Raw genomic sequence first — 21,845 nt, 5'->3', positions numbered from 1 at the left:
TTTGTCTAATATTAACTTTTGACAAAACAAATATAGATCTTATGCAAATAGATGTTTTCATGAACATATAGATCCAATGAACAAGAAAATTGAATGAAAAAAAAAAAAGAATATACAAATTGTTGTACAGCAGCACATGTATGTGCCTGATTGAGGCAGGATCAGATGTAAATGTTGCAGACAAGTATATAATTTGAATTAAAGCAAATTATGTAGTTAGACAGGGGTAATAGTGTCAGCTGCATTACATCAATTGAATTTTGGAAATTGTGGTTTTTATATAAAATTTAATATTTTGCTCAATATTTATAGCAGCAGCTTCATATTTTTAAAAAACTTGTTTCAATTATTAATTGATAATATTAATTGATTTGCATTAATTGATTATAATGATTAGAATTTATTACCGTACCGGAAGTACCTTCATTGGAACTTCCCCCTGAAAAAAATGTTATCCTATTGTTTCAATGTTCTTTGCATGTGTTGTACCAGTGGAAAAAATAGGCTATGATCATATTTCTGTTTCATAGCATGCTTTGGAGTGTCTTTTTCAGCGTACTAGTGGTGCCATCTAGATGTGTCATTTAACAAAATTTGCTTTAAATCCCGTTCCATTTTCAGATCTTGGCTAAGGCCCTGGACATTTGGGCAATCCCCTTAAGATAGTCCTGCTACCGCCCCTGTAAATAATTCTAAGCATTTGTGAAACAAAATACTGATTTTTTGATAGTGGATAATTTAAAAACAGAAACTATGTTGGTATCACAAGGATGATACACACACAGTGATATATCACTTTGTTGGTTTTTCTCTCTTGTGCTGCTATCTGTATCGTGGTATTCTAGCTTTAAAGTTAAAACAAATTAAAATAAAATGAATTGAATATTTATTATTGAAATGAGTAATTATTATTCAATTACAAAAAATTAGTTTTGATAGCTGAATTCAATCAGCTTGGTGTCTATGAACATCTATTACTACATTAATACATAACTTGCTTGCTCATCTTGATTGTGCTAAATACTTATGCTAGGGTTTTATTTCTAGATTTTTCGTCCTCTTTTAATACTATACAATCAAGTATTTTAATGAAATCAGTAAAGCAGCTTAAAGAATAATAGGAACTAAAGATAGTAAGAACAATAAAGATATTGAGATATAACAGTGCCATAAGTAAAAAGTAATTATGTCGGATGAGTATCACCCTTCCTCACCATTACCTTGTCTTTAGTCAGTCAGGGTGTTTAGTGTTTACCCAAGATGGAAAAACAATAGGATGAGAAACTCGTTTCTCACTAATGCAATGAGTCAATTCAATGAAACATTGATCATTTTATGCTATACCCTTACACACACCAATCTTGCTTGTATTTTGTATTTAAATTTTTTATTTAATCTATATTTTCAATTATGTGTTTTATCGGTATTTTACCAAATTTTAACCATTTTAACCCCTTTTTATATTTTTATGTGAATTTTTAACTTTGAACAAAAAAAATAATGTCAAACCATGTACATATTTTACTGTGTTTGACCATGAATAAATGAATACTGTAATATATCACAGAATTAAAATTGTTCTATCCTAATTATATAGTTTTCAAAGTATTAAATACAAAAATACTAAAGAAATATAAAATGGAGACTGCTTTTTTTTTATACATAAGAAATATTATAATAATAATTAATCAGATACTCTACAATACAATTTTAAAGTTGATTATTTTAATAAAATATAATATTTTTGGCATCATGTGGTACTACTCACACGGTGATAAAACCTAACATGGCTGTTCAAATGAGGCAAAAGCTTCTCTTTTTACCTCCTTTTACTAATTTTACTAATATACATGTACTTTCTTATCTACCAAATTGTTGATTTAGACTAACTGACACCAGGTTTAAAGATTTGATAATTTCCTAATAGATGATATCTTTTTTACTCAAACCACTCTGAGTCTAACTAAATACCTGATACTTAATACAAATTTTAAAAATGCCAATAAATATAAGTTAATAAAAGATAGAAATAAAATTAGTCAGTGATTTAAACTCTCAATATAAAATCTGGTAGTGATGATGATACACCTTTTAAGCTGTTTTACAAGTTATCAATTTCCTTTTGCATTAGTGTTTAGTGGTTACAATAATATATAAACCAGAAAATGATTGTCAACGCTTTCTGTGTACCAATCCAATTGTACCCAATGTTCCAAATTAATTGATCAACAATGTTTGTGGTTAATTAAATTCCACAAATGTAAAATTTATAGCGGGCAACATTCAAGTTTATATAAAAAAAGAAGTTTGCTATTCATTTGTATAACAAACACATGGAATATTTTAAAACACATTTTTTTTCTATTGTTCACTAATCGTTGTATACTTTATCGTTTTATAGCATTGCTATGTTTTAATATTGTTGGTGTTCCACTTAGTGCTTTTTGACAATTATATGTTGTTACTGTGTGCAAAACAATATCAGTTTTTTGTGGCAACAGTGTACAGTTATATGCTCTAATTTAAAATATAATCTTTAATGTGTATTATTATCAATACATAATGCTATACATTATGTTTTTTCACGCTATGGTCATAAATTTCCATTTGAAACACTTTATAAAACATTGAAAACAATAGTGCCTCGACCATTTTATTAAATTAATATTATTTTTTTTAACAGTATTTAATTATTTAAAAACATGAAAAATGAAGATTAATTAAATTAGATTTTGAATATGTTATTTTGTAGGGTTTTAATAAAGTTAATCACTTCCGTAAAAAAAAACGGGAAAAATGTTTTCACTTATAAAATGACAAATAAATGGTTAAATTCAACCAAAAACCCATTGGCTGGCAGCCAATTTTTTCATTAAAATATTTAATTTGACATTTTTTTTCAGGTAAATACATTTTTTAGGATCAAATTTTTGTTCCGGATAACTATTATTATGTTACATTAAAATGGCACATTCAACAACAAAAAATTTTTTTTTCAGGGGGACAACACATCTTATATATGATTTTGTATTTTAAAAGTGCAATTTTCACAAATTGTTTTTTAGACAAGTCACTTAAATGCCCTATGATCCCTGTGTATTATAAAGATCAAAGATGCTAGTTGTACTGAATATTTTAGTATGATGTTTTATTCATCATTTTTAGTAATGCATTTTGGCATACTCTCTTTTATTGTCAACACACTACCAACTCCGTCCACCACCACCACCTCCTCCTCATTAAATAGAAGAAGAGCAATGATATTAAAGGCTGTAATATAGACCCATATTAGACCCATTTTTAGTTTGTAATATTTTTTCCATAATACATTACAAGGGCCTATACATTTTATATTACACAATGCCCTCACTCATCATTTATTTATTTTAAAAATGTCTCTGTTTGCTCGCACTTTCAGTACCATTGTACTGTTCAACAAAAGAAAAAGTGCTTGACGGTGATTATTTTGCTTTTTATTAAAAGAAAAAATTTAACAAACACAAATAAAAAATTTGTTAAAGCTTTGGTTGCAGCGCAAGTTAGTTGACCAATAACCGGTAATTTGTTTAGTTTTATACTTAATTAGGCCTAACTGTAATAATATCATAGGCTATAAAACATGTACATTTACTATCAAAATTTATATCCTGATGAATTTCAACATTTCTTAAGGGCTAAATGGAACTATACCATTAGAATTATAAAGTGTTTGAAGTTTATTAATTGATAAAATATAAGATTGTTGGCCTCACATAAACTACATACACAGTGAGCAAATCTAACATGTTGAAGCAAAGCAAAAAAGCTTCTCTTTTAACCTCTTCCTTTTAACAACTGTAACTCAAGCATTAATATTCTGACTGGTATATCCAAGTATGGTAGTGATGATGATATACCTAAAATTTGAAAGCTCTTTTACAAGATATCAACTTATCTTTTGCATAATAAATAATAATAAACAATAAACCACACAATTACCACTGCACATGGCCTTCTGTGTACCGATCCAATTCCAACTTGTACCCAAATCTCCTGGATAGAGGAGTGCCACCTCATTATTACAATTTTTTTAATAAAAAATATATGTGTGGCCAAAAATGCTAAATTTACACTTAATGTCCAATTTACAGAGCAAATTTACTTATTTTTGTGTGTGAATAAAATTTGCTCTTTGTTTTGTAATGTATGACGTAGAAAATTGTAAAACAAATCATTTCTATGTTTGCTAATCGTTATATGGTTTTATAGCATTGTTGTTTTAATATTGTTGTTTTCCACTCTAATAATAGTGCTGTGTTACAGTAGGTCTAAATGTAGTGATTATTGCCAAGAAAACAAAATAATCCTTGCATTATTAATATGTATACTTCAGTCTCCCAACTCTTCCAATGACTGCAGAAGATATTTCGTGTCATCTCTTACTGTCCCGCTGAAATGCAACTTCTTCCGATTTTTTATATCAACAATAAAATATCCCCCATGATGTATATATTTGTATAATTTTTACTAATGTATAATACAGGGTCTGTCGATATCAGTCTGTCAGATGTTTATAATAGCCTGCTACTACCAGTTCATGCTTTCTTTAATGCAAGAAATACTGAGTTGGCACTGCATTTTCGTTCTTTGAAATACCCATGTTTATACTGTTATATACGTTAATATCTTTCCTTTTTTAAAAGTGCCCTCTATGTTTTGATATTTTCCAAAAATGTTATAGTGCACGCTATTAGTGTGGACATACTATCATAAAACCTCTCAATATTTCATTTGTTCAAGTTGAGATGTCATACTTTAATTCATTGTTCACACCAGCAGTTGATTGAATGTAATGTTTAAATATTATCTACTCAACAATAATAGTGCCATTTGTGTAATGTACAGTAAGCATTAATAAACTTTACATTATTTTTTCTTTGCGTATCTAAATACCCTATAAAGTATGAATACACATGTGGTTGATAACCACAATAAAATAAAATATAGATAAATTGGCCAGACAAATTGGTAGACAAATTGGTACACATACTGGCCCACATCTTTCTGTTTCACTACACTGCAGCTGCTAATAACTTTATCAATTCCAATAATTCAGACAACAATGAATACAAATAAAAAAAAATAAAATAAACATCAATTTTTTACCATAAAAAAGACTTCCTGAGATAACAGTTTTAATTATTGTTCTTTCTTCATTAAATGATATTTTTAGGTGATCATTTAGAATAAAATGATCACCTATTGTTATTGTATAAAATCTTTATTAGGTGATCATTTAGAATAAAATGATCACCTATTGTTATTGTATGAAATCTTTATTTTTTTTTTTATTCTTTTTTTTTTATTCTTTCTGTACACTTTTTGTGTAACAAATATCTCAAAAAGTTAAATGTCAATGATTACCAAAATTTCACAATGTCTTTCAAATACTGTAACTTAGTCATAATAAGCTTTTCAGCGTGATCACTCAACCGTGACGTCATTTATACGCCATTTTGTGAAATCACATTATCAATCATATCACCATAATTCATTATCACATATTAATGAAATTCACTACACATAAACTTCAGGTCAAGGGTAAAAATATTAGCAAATTAAAACTTGCGCGTTTCAAGGTCATGCGCGTGAAATCGCGCTTTAAAAATTTAAAAAGCTCAACATTAAGTTTTGATCAATTTAGAGCATGAATTAGGCCATTTGCGTGTTTCAAAAAATTACTGAGCAAAAACACGTTTTTGCGCGTGCGTACATAGGAAGCGTAAAAAATATCATTTTTTTTTACAAATTGCATTCTACTCATCTATCTTAGTACATTCACCAAATTTGAGTTCATTTCGACTTAAAATAGTGCTATATAAGCACATTAAAAATGACAAAATGCGCACATTAATTGTACAAAAGTGCTAAAAATGGTAAAAAATAAGGCCTTTTTAAAATGAATAGAACTCTTCAGAATGGAAGATGACCCCCAATTTTTTTAACTTATTATGGAAGCCAATGAGTTGTAGATATAAATGTATATACACATTAGACGTACAAAATGGTATGACGTCATCATTTGGCCACATGAATTTTTAAAATAGGGTTTTTTCCCCTTTTGTCATAGACCACCATATTAAACAGAGCGCAACTCGCTTATCTGTGATCAATTTTCTTTTAATTTTTAATATATTCTACCTCAACTAATTATGTTACTCATGAGTTACCAATATTTTCATTTTAATGACGTCATTACGTCTTAAAATTTGAATAACGGTGGTTACGTAATTTCACCTACAACGTATATTTGAATACCTTACAGCTCTTCTGAATTAAAGTTGACCTTGATGTTTATAACTTATTATGAGAGTTGGTGAAATGTAGATATGAATTCATATAAAAATTAAGCCTATCGAATGTTGTAACGTTATCATATGGCCAGTTGAAGTTAAAAAATAGTTTTTTCATTACTTTCGTCAAAGTTATACAAATTTTAATGAGCGCACAGCGCGCTTCTACGTGCCAAATTCTCTTCCAATTCTTATATTTATTTGCTCAATTCATTATCTTTCGAAATTGTCATCTTTAAGTTTATTTTGATAATCCCATTATACGAAAAAATCAGAACATTATGTGTGTCCCGTAACTTCACCTATGCTACACTGTATATAGATATACAGTACACTGTACCGTATAGAGTATATATTCTATGGCACCAATCAGCACCATTAGCATATACTGTATGCATCAGGTAATAGGATTGCATATATCAATATTTTGCGGTCATATTTAACGTATGTGCATGTTTTTTTTTAATTGAATATCAATAAAATTATAAAAATGATCACCTATAATTCGTCAAAGTGACGAATTAAATTCTAGTTATTATTAGGTGATCATTTAGAATAAAATGATCACCTATTGTTATTGTATAAAATCTTTATTATTATTTGGTTATCCGCAACGAAGTTGCTGATAACCTCTTGTGATTGTACGAAATCATCAACATCAACATCATCTTTTTATTTCTCTTCTTTCTTTCTGTATGATTTTTGTGTAACGCTTTTCTCTAAAACTTGCAAACATAACATTTTGTTAACTATGTTAACATTTTGACATTTATGTAACGTCGTCAAGCGAAGCTTTTCATGATGTTTACAATTGCGCAACGTGACGTACGCGCGATTTAACGATTTTCTCGTATTTAACATATGTCAAAAACCAAATAACATTTTAAAGTGAAACTTTGCAAAAGTTTAATTTATATCATGCGCTAACTTTCTATTGAAAAAAAATTGCGTGTTTTACACAAAGTTACGCGCGCACGCGCATTTAAAATTTCAAAATGCGCAAAATTAATTTCTAATCAACTTTCTACGTGTTTCATGTGATTTTAAGCATGTCAAAAATTCCCACGCGTGCGCAAATTTTTACGTGTGCGGTGCGCACGCAGCATTAAAAACATTATTTTTTCGCGTGATTTATGTTTTTCCAGCCTCTTCTAGTCATTTTACCAACTTTTAAACAATTTTGACTTAAAGTTACGTCATACGAGCACGTCGAATTGGACAATTTGCACGCGTTTTTGATGAAAAAGTTCAAAAATTCGTCAAAATTATGCCTTTTTTTAAACAGTCGTAATTTCTAAACTGCACGGTCAACTTTTTGTGGATGACATTTTCTGGAAGTTGATGAGTTGTAGATATCGGATCATGTATTAATATGGCTAACCGGACATTGTGACGTCATCGTATGGCCACGCGAATATAAAATTTAGGATTTTTGTATCTTTCGTCATAGCTCATCACATTTAATAGAGCGCATCTCCACTTATCCGTTTTCCATTTTCAACCCGATTTTGATATTGTCTAGGTCAATCAACTATCTTTCGCATGAGTTAAAAATATTTTAATTTTTTTGACGTCATCATGCCTAAAAATTTAAATTACGTGTGGCATTAATTTCATCTGTACAGTAAATTTTAATCTGTTATAGCTCGTAAGAATAAAATGTGATAATCACGATTAAAACGTTTTCTGGAAGCTATTGGATTGTAGATACGAAATCATGTGAAAATTTTGCCAATCTGATGATGTGACGTCATCATATGGCCACTTAACTAAAAAAAGTCGTATTTTCATTTTTTGCGTAATAGTTCATTACATTTAAAAGAGCGCGCATCAATATTTCACGTATTCAAATTTCTTCTGCACGTTAATATGTTGTTGCTGAGATAATATCCTTCCGAAATTGCTATCTTTGTATTTCATTTTGATGCCACCGCCATGTTAAAATTTGGAATAAATGGCGGCTCCCGTAATTTCACCTAATCTACACTGTATGTAATATGTAAACAGATTTTACTGTTTATACCGACTGTAATGCTGATAACCTCTTGTGATTGTACGAAATCATCAACATCAACATCATCTTTTTATTTCTCTTCTTTCTTTCTGTATGATTTTTGTGTAACGCTTTTCTCTAAAACTTGCAAACATAACATTTTGTTAACTATGTTAACATTTTGACATTTATGTAACGTCGTCAAGCGAAGCTTTTCATGATGTTTACAATTGCGCAACGTGACGTACGCGCGATTTAACGATTTTCTCGTATTTAACATATGTCAAAAACCAAATAACATTTTAAAGTGAAACTTTGCAAAAGTTTAATTTATATCATGCGCTAACTTTCTATTGAAAAAAAATTGCGTGTTTTACACAAAGTTACGCGCGCACGCGCATTTAAAATTTCAAAATGCGCAAAATTAATTTCTAATCAACTTTCTACGTGTTTCATGTGATTTTAAGCATGTCAAAAATTCCCACGCGTGCGCAAATTTTTACGTGTGCGGTGCGCACGCAGCATTAAAAACATTATTTTTTCGCGTGATTTATGTTTTTCCAGCCTCTTCTAGTCATTTTACCAACTTTTAAACAATTTTGACTTAAAGTTACGTCATACGAGCACGTCGAATTGGACAATTTGCACGCGTTTTTGATGAAAAAGTTCAAAAATTCGTCAAAATTATGCCTTTTTTTAAACAGTCGTAATTTCTAAACTGCACGGTCAACTTTTTGTGGATGACATTTTCTGGAAGTTGATGAGTTGTAGATATCGGATCATGTATTAATATGGCTAACCGGACATTGTGACGTCATCGTATGGCCACGCGAATATAAAATTTAGGATTTTTGTATCTTTCGTCATAGCTCATCACATTTAATAGAGCGCATCTCCACTTATCCGTTTTCCATTTTCAACCCGATTTTGATATTGTCTAGGTCAATCAACTATCTTTCGCATGAGTTAAAAATATTTTAATTTTTTTGACGTCATCATGCCTAAAAATTTAAATTACGTGTGGCATTAATTTCATCTGTACAGTAAATTTTAATCTGTTATAGCTCGTAAGAATAAAATGTGATAATCACGATTAAAACGTTTTCTGGAAGCTATTGGATTGTAGATACGAAATCATGTGAAAATTTTGCCAATCTGATGATGTGACGTCATCATATGGCCACTTAACTAAAAAAAAGTCGTATTTTCATTTTTTGCGTAATAGTTCATTACATTTAAAAGAGCGCGCATCAATATTTCACGTATTCAAATTTCTTCTGCACGTTAATATGTTGTTGCTGAGATAATATCCTTCCGAAATTGCTATCTTTGTATTTCATTTTGATGCCACCGCCATGTTAAAATTTGGAATAAATGGCGGCTCCCGTAATTTCACCTAATCTACACTGTATGTAATATGTAAACAGATTTTACTGTTTATACCGACTGTAATGGAATAGCCCAAATCGTTTATTTCCTACCTATTTCTATAATGTAGCAGGCCAAATAAGACGTTATTTTTACAGGATAGAGGGAGGCAAACAATATTTTTCTCGTATCAGAGCCGTTCATCGTTGTTAGGAGATATGTGATTTCTATTACATTTTCTGGTTTTGTTTGTCAGTTGCTTGTCCGGCCTGTAGGTCATAATGCCAACGTGAACGCTTCCTTTTGGCCTCAACCTATCCCCTTAATGTTAAAAGGTACCTCGTTAAACGTCCATGTTTCACCACTTGCGCGGCGGATAACCAAACTCGTCAATGTGACGAGTTTCATGTCTAGTTTTTTTTTTTTTCTTTTTATTGTTTCTGTACACTATTTTGTGTAACAATTATTTCAAAAAGTTTAATGTCAATGATTACAAAAATTTCAGAATATCTTTCAAATAATATAACTTAATCCTAATAAGCTTTCCAGCGTGATCACTCATCCGTGACGACATTTATACGCCATTTTGCGAAATCACATTATCAATCATATCTCCATAATGCATTATCACATATTAATGAAATTCACTACACGTAAACTTCAGATCAAGGGTAAAAATATTAGCAAATAAAAACGCACGCGCACGTAGGTTCATGCGCGTGATATCGCGCGTTAAAAATTTAAAACGCTCAAAATTAAGTTTTGATCAATTTAGAGCATGAATTAGGCCATTTGCGTGTTTCAAAAAATTACTGCGCAAAAATGCGTTTTTGCGCGCGCGATACTTAAAAAGCGTAAAAAACATGAATTTTTTTTACAAATCTCATTCTACTCACCATCCTTAGTACATTCACCAAATTTGAGTCAGTTCCTACTTAAAATAACGCTATACGAGCACGTTAAAAATGACAAAATGCGCACATTAATTTTACAAAAGTTCTGAAAATGGTGAAAAATAGGTCTTTTTTAAAATGAAAATAATTCATCAGAATGCAAGATGACCCCCGATTTTTTTAACTTATTCTGGAAGCCATTGAGTTGTAGATATGAATTCATGTACACATTTTACGTACAAAATGTTTTGACGTCATCAAATGGCCACTTGAATTTAAAAATTAGGATTTGTTATCTTTTTGTGTAGATTATCACATTCAACAGAGCGCATCTTGGTTATGTGTGCTCGAATTTCGCACAACTTTCAGTATGTGCTTGCTTAATTAATTATCTTTATCATGAGTTGACACTATCTTCATTTCAATGACGTCATCTCGCGTAAAAACTTGAATAACGTAGGCCATGTAATTTCACCTTCACAGTAAATTTGAATATCTTACAGCTTTTCAGAATTGAAGGTTACCTTGATGATTATAATTTATTATGAAAGCTGATAAAATGTAGATATTAATTCATATAAAAATTAAGCCTATCGGATGTTGTGACGTTAACATATGGCCAGTTGAAGTGAAAAAGTAGTTTTTTCATATTTTTCGTCAAAGTTATACACAATTCAAAGAGCGCGCACAGCGCTTCTACGTGCCAAATTTTTTTCCAAATCTTATATTTTTTTGCTCAATTAATTATCTTTCGAAATTGTCATCTTAAAGTTTAGTTTAATAACGTCATCATGCCAAAAAATTAGAACATGTGTGTCCCGTAATTTCACCTATGCTACACTGTATATAGATATACAGTATATACTGTACATATTGTATATGGCATATAGGCACAACTCAGCACTATAAGCATATAATAGGATGGCATACATCAACATTTTCCGATCGTATGTTAACGTACCGTGCATGTTTAAAAAAAATTAATTTCAGTAAAATGATAAAAATGATCACCTATAATTCGTCAAAGTGACGAATTAAATTCTATTTTTTTTTCTTTTTATTGTTTCTGTACACTTTTTTGTGTAACAATTATCTCAAAAAGTTTAATGTCAATGATTACAAAAATTTCAGAATATCTTTCAAATAATATAACTTAATCCTAATAAGCTTTCCAGCGTCATCACTCATCCGTGACGACATTTATACGCCATTTTGCGAAATCACATTATCAATCATATCTCCAAAATTCATTATCACATATTAATGAAATTCACTACACGTAAACTTCAGATCATGGTAAAAATATTAGCAAATAAAAACGCACGCGCACGTAGGTTCATGCGCGTGATATCGCGCGTTAAAAATTTAAAACGCTCAAAATTAAGTTTTGATCAATTTAGATCATGAATTAGGCCATTTGCGTGTTTCAAAAAATGACTGCGCAAAAATGCGTTTTTGCGCGCGCGATACTTAAAAAGCGTAAAAAATATGATTTTTTTTAACAAATCTCATTCTACTCACCATCCTTAGTACATTCACCAAATTTGAGTCAGTTCCGACTTAAAATAACGCTATACGAGCACATTAAAAATGACAAAATGCGCACATTAATTGTACAAAAGTGCTAAAAATGGTAAAAAATAAGGCCTTTTTAAAATGAATAGAACTCTTCAGAATGGAAGATGACCCCCAATTTTTTTAACTTATTATGGAAGCCAATGAGTTGTAGATATAAATGTATATACACATTAGACGTACAAAATGGTATGACGTCATCATTTGGCCACATGAATTTTTAAAATAGGGTTTTTTCCCCTTTTGTCATAGACCACCATATTAAACAGAGCGCAACTCGCTTATCTGTGATCAATTTTCTTTTAATTTTTAATATATTCTACCTCAACTAATTATGTTACTCATGAGTTACCAATATTTTCATTTTAATGACGTCATTACGTCTTAAAATTTGAATAACGGTGGTTACGTAATTTCACCTACAACGTATATTTGAATACCTTACAGCTCTTCTGAATTAAAGTTGACCTTGATGTTTATAACTTATTATGAGAGTTGGTGAAATGTAGATATGAATTCATATAAAAATTAAGCCTATCGAATGTTGTAACGTTATCATATGGCCAGTTGAAGTTAAAAAATAGTTTTTTCATTACTTTCGTCAAAGTTATACAAATTTTAATGAGCGCACAGCGCGCTTCTACGTGCCAAATTCTCTTCCAATTCTTATATTTATTTGCTCAATTCATTATCTTTCGAAATTGTCATCTTTAAGTTAATTTGATAATCCCATTATACGAAAAAATCAGAACATTATGTGTGTCCCGTAACTTCACCTATGCTACACTGTATATAGATATACAGTACACTGTACCGTATAGAGTATATATTCTATGGCACCAATCAGCACCATTAGCATATACTGTATGCATCAGGTAATAGGATTGCATATATCAATATTTTGCGGTCATATTTAACGTATGTGCATGTTTTTTTTTAATTGAATATCAATAAAATTATAAAAATGATCACCTATAATTCGTCAAAGTGACGAATTAAATTCTAGTTAGGTGATCATTTAGAATAAAATGATCACCTATTGTTATTGTATAAAATCTTTATTATTTTTTTTCTTTTTATTGTTTCTGTACACTATTTTGTGTAACAATTATCTCAAAAAGTTTAATGTCAATGATTACAAAAATTTCAGAATATCTTTCAAATAATATAACTTAATCCTAATAAGCTTTCCAGCGTGATCACTCATCCGTGACGACATTTATACGCCATTTTGCGAAATCACATTATCAATCATATCTCCATAATTCATTATCACATATTAATGAAATTCACTACACGTAAACTTCAGATCAAGGGTAAAAATATTAGCAAATAAAAACGCACGCGCACGTAGTTTCATCACGTGATATCGCGCGTTAAAAATTTAAAACGCTCAAAATTAAGTTTTGATCAATTTAGAGCATGAATTAGGCCATTTGCCTGTTTCAAAAAATTGCTGCGCAAAAATGCGTTTTTGCGCGCGCGATACTTAAAAAGCGTAAAAAATATGATTTTTTTTTACAAATCTCATTTTACTCACCATCCTTAGTACATTCACCAAATTTGAGTCAGTTCCGACTTAAAATAACGCTATACGAGCACGTTAAAAATGACAAAATGCGCACATTAATTTTACAAAAGTTCTGAAAATGGTGAAAAATAGGTCTTTTTTAAAATGAAAATATTTCTTCAGAATGCAAGATGACCCCCGATTTTTTTAACTTATTCTGGAAGCCATTGAGTTGTAGATATGAATTCATGTACACATTTTACGTACAAAATGTTTTGACGTCATCAAATGGCCACTTGAATTTAAAAATTAGGATTTGTTATCTTTTTGTGTAGATTATCACATTCAACAGAGCGCATCTTGGTTATGTGTGCTCGAATTTCGCACAACTTTCAGTATGTGCTTGCTTAATTAATTATCTTTATCATGAGTTGACACTATCTTCATTTTAATGACGTCATCACGCGTAAAAACTTGAATAACGTAGGCCGTGTAATTTCACCTTCGCAGTAAATTTGAATATCTTACAGCTCTTCAGAATTGAAGGTTACCTTGATGATTATAATTTATTATGAAAGCTGATGAAATGTAGATATTAATTCATATAAAAATTAAGCCTATCGGATGTTGTGACGTTAACATATGGCGAGTTGAAGTGAAAAAGTAGTTTTTTCATATTTTTCGTCAAAGTTATACACAATTCAAAGAGCGCGCACAGCGCTTCTACTTGCCAAATTTTTTTCCAAATCTTATATTTTTTTGCTCAATTAATTATCTTTCGAAATTGTCATCTTAAAGTTTAGTTTGATAACGTCATCATGCCAAAAAATTAGAACATGTGTGTCCCGTAATTTCACCTATGCTACACTGTATATAGATATACAGTACTGTATATACTGTACATATTGTATATGGCATATAGGCACAACTCAGCACTATAAGCATATAATAGGATGGCATACATCAACATTTTCCGATCGTATGTTAACGTACGTGCATGTTTAAAAAAAATTAATTTCAGTAAAATGATAAAAATGATCACCTATAATTCGTCAAAGTGACGAATTAAATTCTAGTTATTATTTTTTTTCTTTTTATTGTTTCTGTACACTATTTTGTGTAACAATTATCTCAAAAAGTTTAATGTCAATGATTACAAAAATTTCAGAATATCTTTCAAATAATATAACTTAATCCTAATAAGCTTTCCAGCGTGATCACTCATCCGTGACGACATTTATACGCCATTTTGCGAAATCACATTATCAATCATATCTCCATAATTCATTATCACATATTAATGAAATTCACTACACGTAAACTTCAGATCAAGGGTAAAAATATTAGCAAATAAAAACGCACGCGCACGTAGGTTCATGCGCGTGATATCGCGCGTTAAAAATTTAAAACGCTCAAAAATAAGTTTTGATCAATTTAGAGCATGAATTAGGCCATTTGCGTGTTTCAAAAAATTACTGCGCAAAAATGCGTTTTTTCGCGCGCGATACTTAAAAAGCGTAAAAAATATGAATTTTTTTTACAAATCTCATTCTACTCACCATCCTTAGTACATTCACCAAATTTGAGTCAGTTCCGACTTAAAATAACGCTATACGAGCATGTTAAAAATGACAAAATGCGCACATTAATTTTACAAAAGTTCTGAAAATGGTGAAAAATAGGTCTTTTTTAAAATGAAAATAATTCTTCAGAATGCAAGATGACCCCCGATTTTTTTAACTTATTCTGGAAGCCATTGAGTTGTAGATATGAATTCATGTACACATTTTACGTACAAAATGTTTTGACGTCATCAAATGGCCACTTGAATTTAAAAATTAGGATTTGTTATCTTTTTGTGTAGATTATCACATTCAACAGAGCGCATCTTGGTTATGTGTGCTCGAATTTCGCACAACTTTCAGTATGTGCTTGCTTAATTAATTATCTTTATCATGAGTTGACACTATTTTCATTTTAATGACGTCATCACGCGTAAAAACTTGAATAACGTAGGCCGTGTAATTTCACCTTCGCAGTAAATTTGAATATCTTACAGCTCTTCAGAATTGAAGGTTACCTTGATAATTATAATTTATTATGAAAGCTGATGAAATGTAGATATGAATTCATATAAAAAATAAGCCTATCGGATGTTGTGACGTTAACATATGGCCAGTTGAAGTTTAAAAGTAGTTTTTTCATCTTTTTCGTCAAAGTTATACAAATTTCAAAGAGCGCGCACAGCGCTTCTACATGCCAAATTCTCTTCCAATTCTTATATTTATTTGCTCAATTAATTATCTTTCGAAATTGTCATCTTCGAGTTTATTTTGATAATTCCATCATACCAAAAAATTAAAACATGATGTGTGTCCCGTAATTTCACCTATGCTACACTGTATATAGATATACATTATATACTGTACATAATGTATATGGCATATAATAGGCTCAACGCTATAAGCGTATAATAGGATGGCATACATCAACATTTTCTGATCGTATGTTAACGTACATGCATGTAAAAAAAAAATAATTTCATTAAAATGATAAAAATGATCACCTATAATTCGTCAAAGTGACGAATTAAATTCTAGTTTAAATTGATATTCTATTTAATAATTTAAGAAATAAAGATTTATTATCAATTATTTTTGTTTAAAAATCAGTAGTAAACATTTTGTGTAACATAAATATAGTTTGAACTAGAATTTAATTCGTCACTTTGACGAATTATAGGTGATCATTTTTATAATTTTATTGACATTAATATTTTTTAAACATGAACGTACGTTAACATACAATCGAAAAATGTTGATGCATGCCATCCTATTATACGCTTATAGTGCTGAGTTGTGCCTATTATATGCCATATACATTATGTACAGTATATACTGTATATCTATATACAGTGTAGCATTGGTGAAATTATGGACACACATCATGTTCTAATATTTTGGCACTGATGACATCATCAAAATAAACTTGTGGATAACAATATCGAAAGATAATGAATTGAGCAATAAAATATAACAATTGGAAGAAAATTTGGCACGTAGAAGCGCGGTGCGCGCTCTTTAAAATGTGTATAACTTTGACGAAAAAGATGAAAAAACTACTTTTTAACTTCAACTGGCCATATGATAACGTTATAACATCCGATAGGCCTAATTTTTAAATAAATTCATATCTACATTTTACCAGCTCTCATAATAAGTTACAAACATCAAGGTCAACTTTAATTCAGAAGAGCTGTAAGCTATTCAAATATACGTTGTTGGTGAAATTACGTAACCACCGTTATTCAAATTTTAATACGTGATGACGTTTAAAAATGAAAATATTGGCAACTCATGAGTAACATAATTGGTTGAGGTAGAACATATTAAAAATTAAAAGAAAATCGATCACAGATAAGCAAGTTGCGCTCTGTTGAATATGGTGGTCTATGACAAAAGAGGTAAAAACCCTATTTTTAAAATTCATGTGGCCAAATGATGACGTTGTACCATTTTGTACGTCTAATGTGTATATACACTTATATCTACAACTCATTGGCTTCCATAATAAGTTAAAAAAATTGGGGGTCACCTTCCATTCTGAAGAGTTATATTCATTTTAAAAAGGCCTTATTTTTTACCATTTTTAGCACTTTTGTACAATTAATGTGCGCATTTTGTCATTTTTAACCTGCTCGTATAGCAGTATTTTAAGTCGAAATGGACTCAAATTTGGTGAATGTACTAAGGAAGATGAGTAGAATGCAATTTGTACAAAAAATTGGTATTTTTTACGCTTTCTATGTACGCACGCGCAAAAACGTGTTTTTGCGCAGTAATTTTTTAAAACACGCAAATGGCCTAATTCATGCTCTAAATTGATCAAAACGTAATTTTGAGCTTTTTTAATTTTTAACGCACGATTTCACGCGCATGACCCAACGTGCATGTGCGTTTTTATTTGCTAATATTTTTACCCTTGACCTGAAGTTTACGTGTAGTGAATTTCAATAATATGTGACAATGAATTATGGAGATATGATTGATAATGTGATTTCACAAAATGGCGTATAAATGACGTCACGGATGAGTGATCACGCTGAAAAGCTTATTAGGACTAAGTTACAGTATTTGAAAGACATTGTGAAATTTTGGTAATCATTGACATTTAACTTTTTGAGATGATTGTTACACAAAAAGTGTACAGAAAGAAGAAAAATATTTTAATGCAAGTACAATAACAATAGGTGATCATTTTATTCTAAATGATCACCTAATTACTATAGACTATAGTACTATGCATATTCTGAGTTAGAGGAATTAACCTCTAAGGTTGAAGTGACCCACTTATAACCCAAACAAAAAAGTAAACAAAACATTTCTAATTTTCCATGAGCCTTCGTTGTACAGCAGCAGCCGACAAACATACACACTAATCAAACAATTGTAATCTATATACACCCCATTCGGCAAAAATATTTACCATAGAGGAAGGATCGTTTTGACCATTATTCAATGATATATCTGACGGTAATTATTACATGGCCTCTATGTTGACAGCCAAAACAAAGTCATTGAACATAGGTCTTACAAACTAATGTCTGCATACTGTACATATCTCAAAGACTCTCTGTGCACATGCCCAGTTTGAGTTTACAAATTCCCATTTAGACTTTCTTACCAGACATGCTTTGGGGTGTGCTCATGCCCAGTTTGTCTTTCTAAATACCCATTTTTTCAGCCATAGTAATCTATTATAAGCTTTTGCATGGCTAATGCTTCCGTTCTCTTGAATGTAACTGCCTAAAGGACTGGTGCGAAAATTATTGTTTACTTTTGAAAATTAACTTTTTTATTTATTTTATTTACTGAAGTATAAAAAATGTTGATGGGATAAGCAATGATTATGGAACATACAGCACTTTATTTGTTTATTGGTATACTCCTGGCGACCATGGTCTACTATGTAAGTTTTAGCCTCAGTGAATATTATTCACATCCTATACACAATGTATTGAACTTTTTGTCTTCAATGTTCATCAAAATAATATATTAATATCAGATTATTTATTTTTGTTTTAAAATCATTAGTTATTTAGGATTTATATAATTTTTTATTAGATAATTTTTAGTTGCATTAAATTTGTTTGAAATGTCAGTATGTATACATATGAATAAATAATGTTTATTATTTCTTTTATAATTACTGTATAATGTCTTATTTCCAGTGATTGTTTTTGTTATATCCTTGAAATAAAAAGAATATAACAATTTTTTTGGTGTCAATTTTAATCATTTTAATAAGTCAATTCAATAAATATAAAACACAAATAATAAAGATGTTATAAAATCTATTAAAATGTATAAATTTTAATATTTTTTACATTTATATGATTTGTTTGGTTCTTGGTAGTATTCTGGCATCAGCCAAACCTTCACCCATTTTAAAGACAGGCTTGAGCTATCCAGGGAGGTATGAAAATGGTCATGGTATTTCTAAAAACTGTCCATTTGATCTAACAAATTAAAAAAATGAAAACATGTTTATACATATATCTGTTATGTGGTTCAAAAAGATGTCTACAATTAACTTGTTTATCTATTTTAGTCGTGTGCAACGTGACTCTACAGCTCACTATGTTGGTCGGTCGGTAAACACTAACTCAAATTTGCGCACACGACTGCAGCCATGTATATGGCCTTGTTTTTTTATCAGATTAAACTCAACATTAATATTGTTACAATCAATATTTAGACTAATGTGTGTATGTCAAACCTCTTAAAACGGACAATGTTTTGTTGGTACACTAACAAATCTTTCTTTAGAATAGTGCAGGCCATTATCTCTGATAATATAAAATAATAGATTTGCATTACATACAAAATAATAACCATGTGCAAGGCTTCCAATTGAAATGAAAGTACCAAAGCAATCGATAAAATAGGATATGCTACACTCACAATAACTTGTACTAGCTAATGCCACCATCACACCATAGAGCAATGAACTATTTCTTTGCTCTATGATCGCACAAAGGATAATTTAAATATATTGAAGTTTTAAACATGCCCCTGAAAGTAAAAGTTTGTACACCAAACCAATCCAGTAATTTAATATTTAAACAATATTAAATTAAAAAAAAGTTAAATAATTTAAATACCAGGCAACAAAATTTTTACGTAATAATAATAAAAATGTATACAAAAGTAGAAATAAAATTTTAAAAAGCTAATTTGATTTGATTTGTATTTGTGTGCATTGCGTATATGATCACACAGCAAATACAAGTTACAAATTGAATTTTGAAAATTGACACTTAATGGATGTATAATTATATAAAATATTAATTAACCAATAAATATGTAAAAGATTTTATATTTTAGGTTGGACGCTCAGCTTTGCATTTGGCAGCTGTGGCAGGTAACTCAGCCTGCTGTAACCTGCTGGTTGATGCAGGGTTAGACATCAATATCCAAGATAGAGTAAGTTACATTCTTTCATAGTCATATTTTTTGATATTTTGTATTTTAAATATAATGATCTTTTGAGTAATAATATCTGCATGTTATAATGCTATTTAATGTTTTTATTGATGCTAGAATTGGCATTATTTGAAGTTTTTCAATATATTTTTTTCTCTGATATTTATTCATAAAAATTGCTATGACACTATACATTTTGTCATGTTTAAACATTTCCATTGAACTCTTTATAAAACAATGAAAACTACAGCAACATACTATTGAAATATAATCCTTATTCCAAAGTGTAGATATACAGTAATTAAGTCGGAATTATGTACACTTCTATTACACAAAATTTCTTTAGTTCATTTTCACAAAATTGTTTAATAACTTTGAAACACTATGATTCTACCTATATATCACATAGAGGTACAAATGATCAAAGATGCTAGTTGATAGACATATAGACTGTATTCATTTATTTTATTATTATCATCATACTCATTTGCGATACTCTCCTTTATTCCTTTCAACAACATCACCACCAATTTGGTTAAGAGCTAAAGTGATCTTTTAATACACACCACAATTATAGTTCTTTGTTATTAGGTTGTAATTATTTTTTCCATATACAATATAAGATACAGATAGTATATCTGCCACATTTATTCTTTCTTTATACTCGGATTAACAAACATAAATAAAACTGAAATAGTGGTACAAATATAATTTTGTAAGTTATTTACCGTACCTAGTTTTTAACAAATCACCTTACATAATAATTACAGTATCAAACCACCATTACAATGTCATACAAAATGTAAAAATAAACAAATGATCATTAGCATAACTAGGTGATGATTGATCCATTACAATATTTTTAGTCTATTAAAAAAATGTTTATTTCTTAACATTTATTTAAATATACATACACACATAGTAAATTATAGTAAACAAAAAATAAAGGGAAATTGTTTAACACTAAAAAACCTACATTAGAGGTGAAAAACAACAAGAAACACAAGAAAGCTGAACTAGACTTAAATGTTCTACACAACTGTAACAAGTTCAGAGTGTATCCAAAATTTAACATTATGAAATATTTTAGAGCACTGACAATGGTGATCACCAGTGCTTTGCAAAGTCTGCAGTTGCACTTTTATCATGTTTTATTCATTCATATTTATCTCCATCATCCAACTTTATCAAACAAAACTTTTTTGAGGATAAACATACAGTAGCTATATGTAAGGTTCAATTTTTATAATTTTAAGTTTAACATTTTCTAACATTAATGTTAAATGGTTTAAAAGAACTTATATAGACAAATTTCAAATTTCAGTACAAGCTATTTAACAAAAATATATATGCCAAGTTATTGTAGCATAACTTTGTATTTTAATCAATGGATGTAAATGACTTTGCATTATATAAATGTATTACAATTGTTTATAAACTCTTCATTGTTGTAGATTCTATTTCAGTACAACCTTTTTTAAACTAATATTAACCTTGGTTCGTCCTTGTTTCAGTTGGATATGGTCCTATCTTTTCAATTTACATTCATGTTCACAGAGTAAATTAAGATTTATCTATTAAGATTAAATTTAATAAAACTATATTCCATGACAATTTTCCTATGAATAAATACTGTAGATGGAATTATTCTTACTTTATTGATTTGATTCAGACCAATTTTTTACACAT

General features: G+C 29.7%; 1 long non-coding RNA gene across 1 annotated transcript in view; it reads left to right on the top strand.

Annotated features, from left to right (window-relative positions):
- Positions 1-20,177, top strand: part of LOC144835494 (uncharacterized) — a 204,989-nt gene extending 184,812 nt beyond the window's left edge. Inside the window, exon 3 of the long non-coding RNA XR_013611084.1 lies at positions 20,058-20,177. This is a non-coding gene — a long non-coding RNA (uncharacterized LOC144835494). The remainder of the gene's footprint in view (positions 1-20,057) is intronic.
- Positions 20,178-21,845: the final 1,668 nt, after the last annotated feature.

The sequence above is a fragment of the Antedon bifida genome, chromosome 2 (genome assembly GCF_963402885.1).
Source record: "Antedon bifida chromosome 2, ecAntBifi1.1, whole genome shotgun sequence".
Lineage (NCBI taxonomy): Eukaryota > Metazoa > Echinodermata > Crinoidea > Comatulida > Antedonidae > Antedon > Antedon bifida.
Note: the sequence above shows the minus strand (reverse complement) of the source record. Positions and strands in the feature narration are given on the sequence as shown.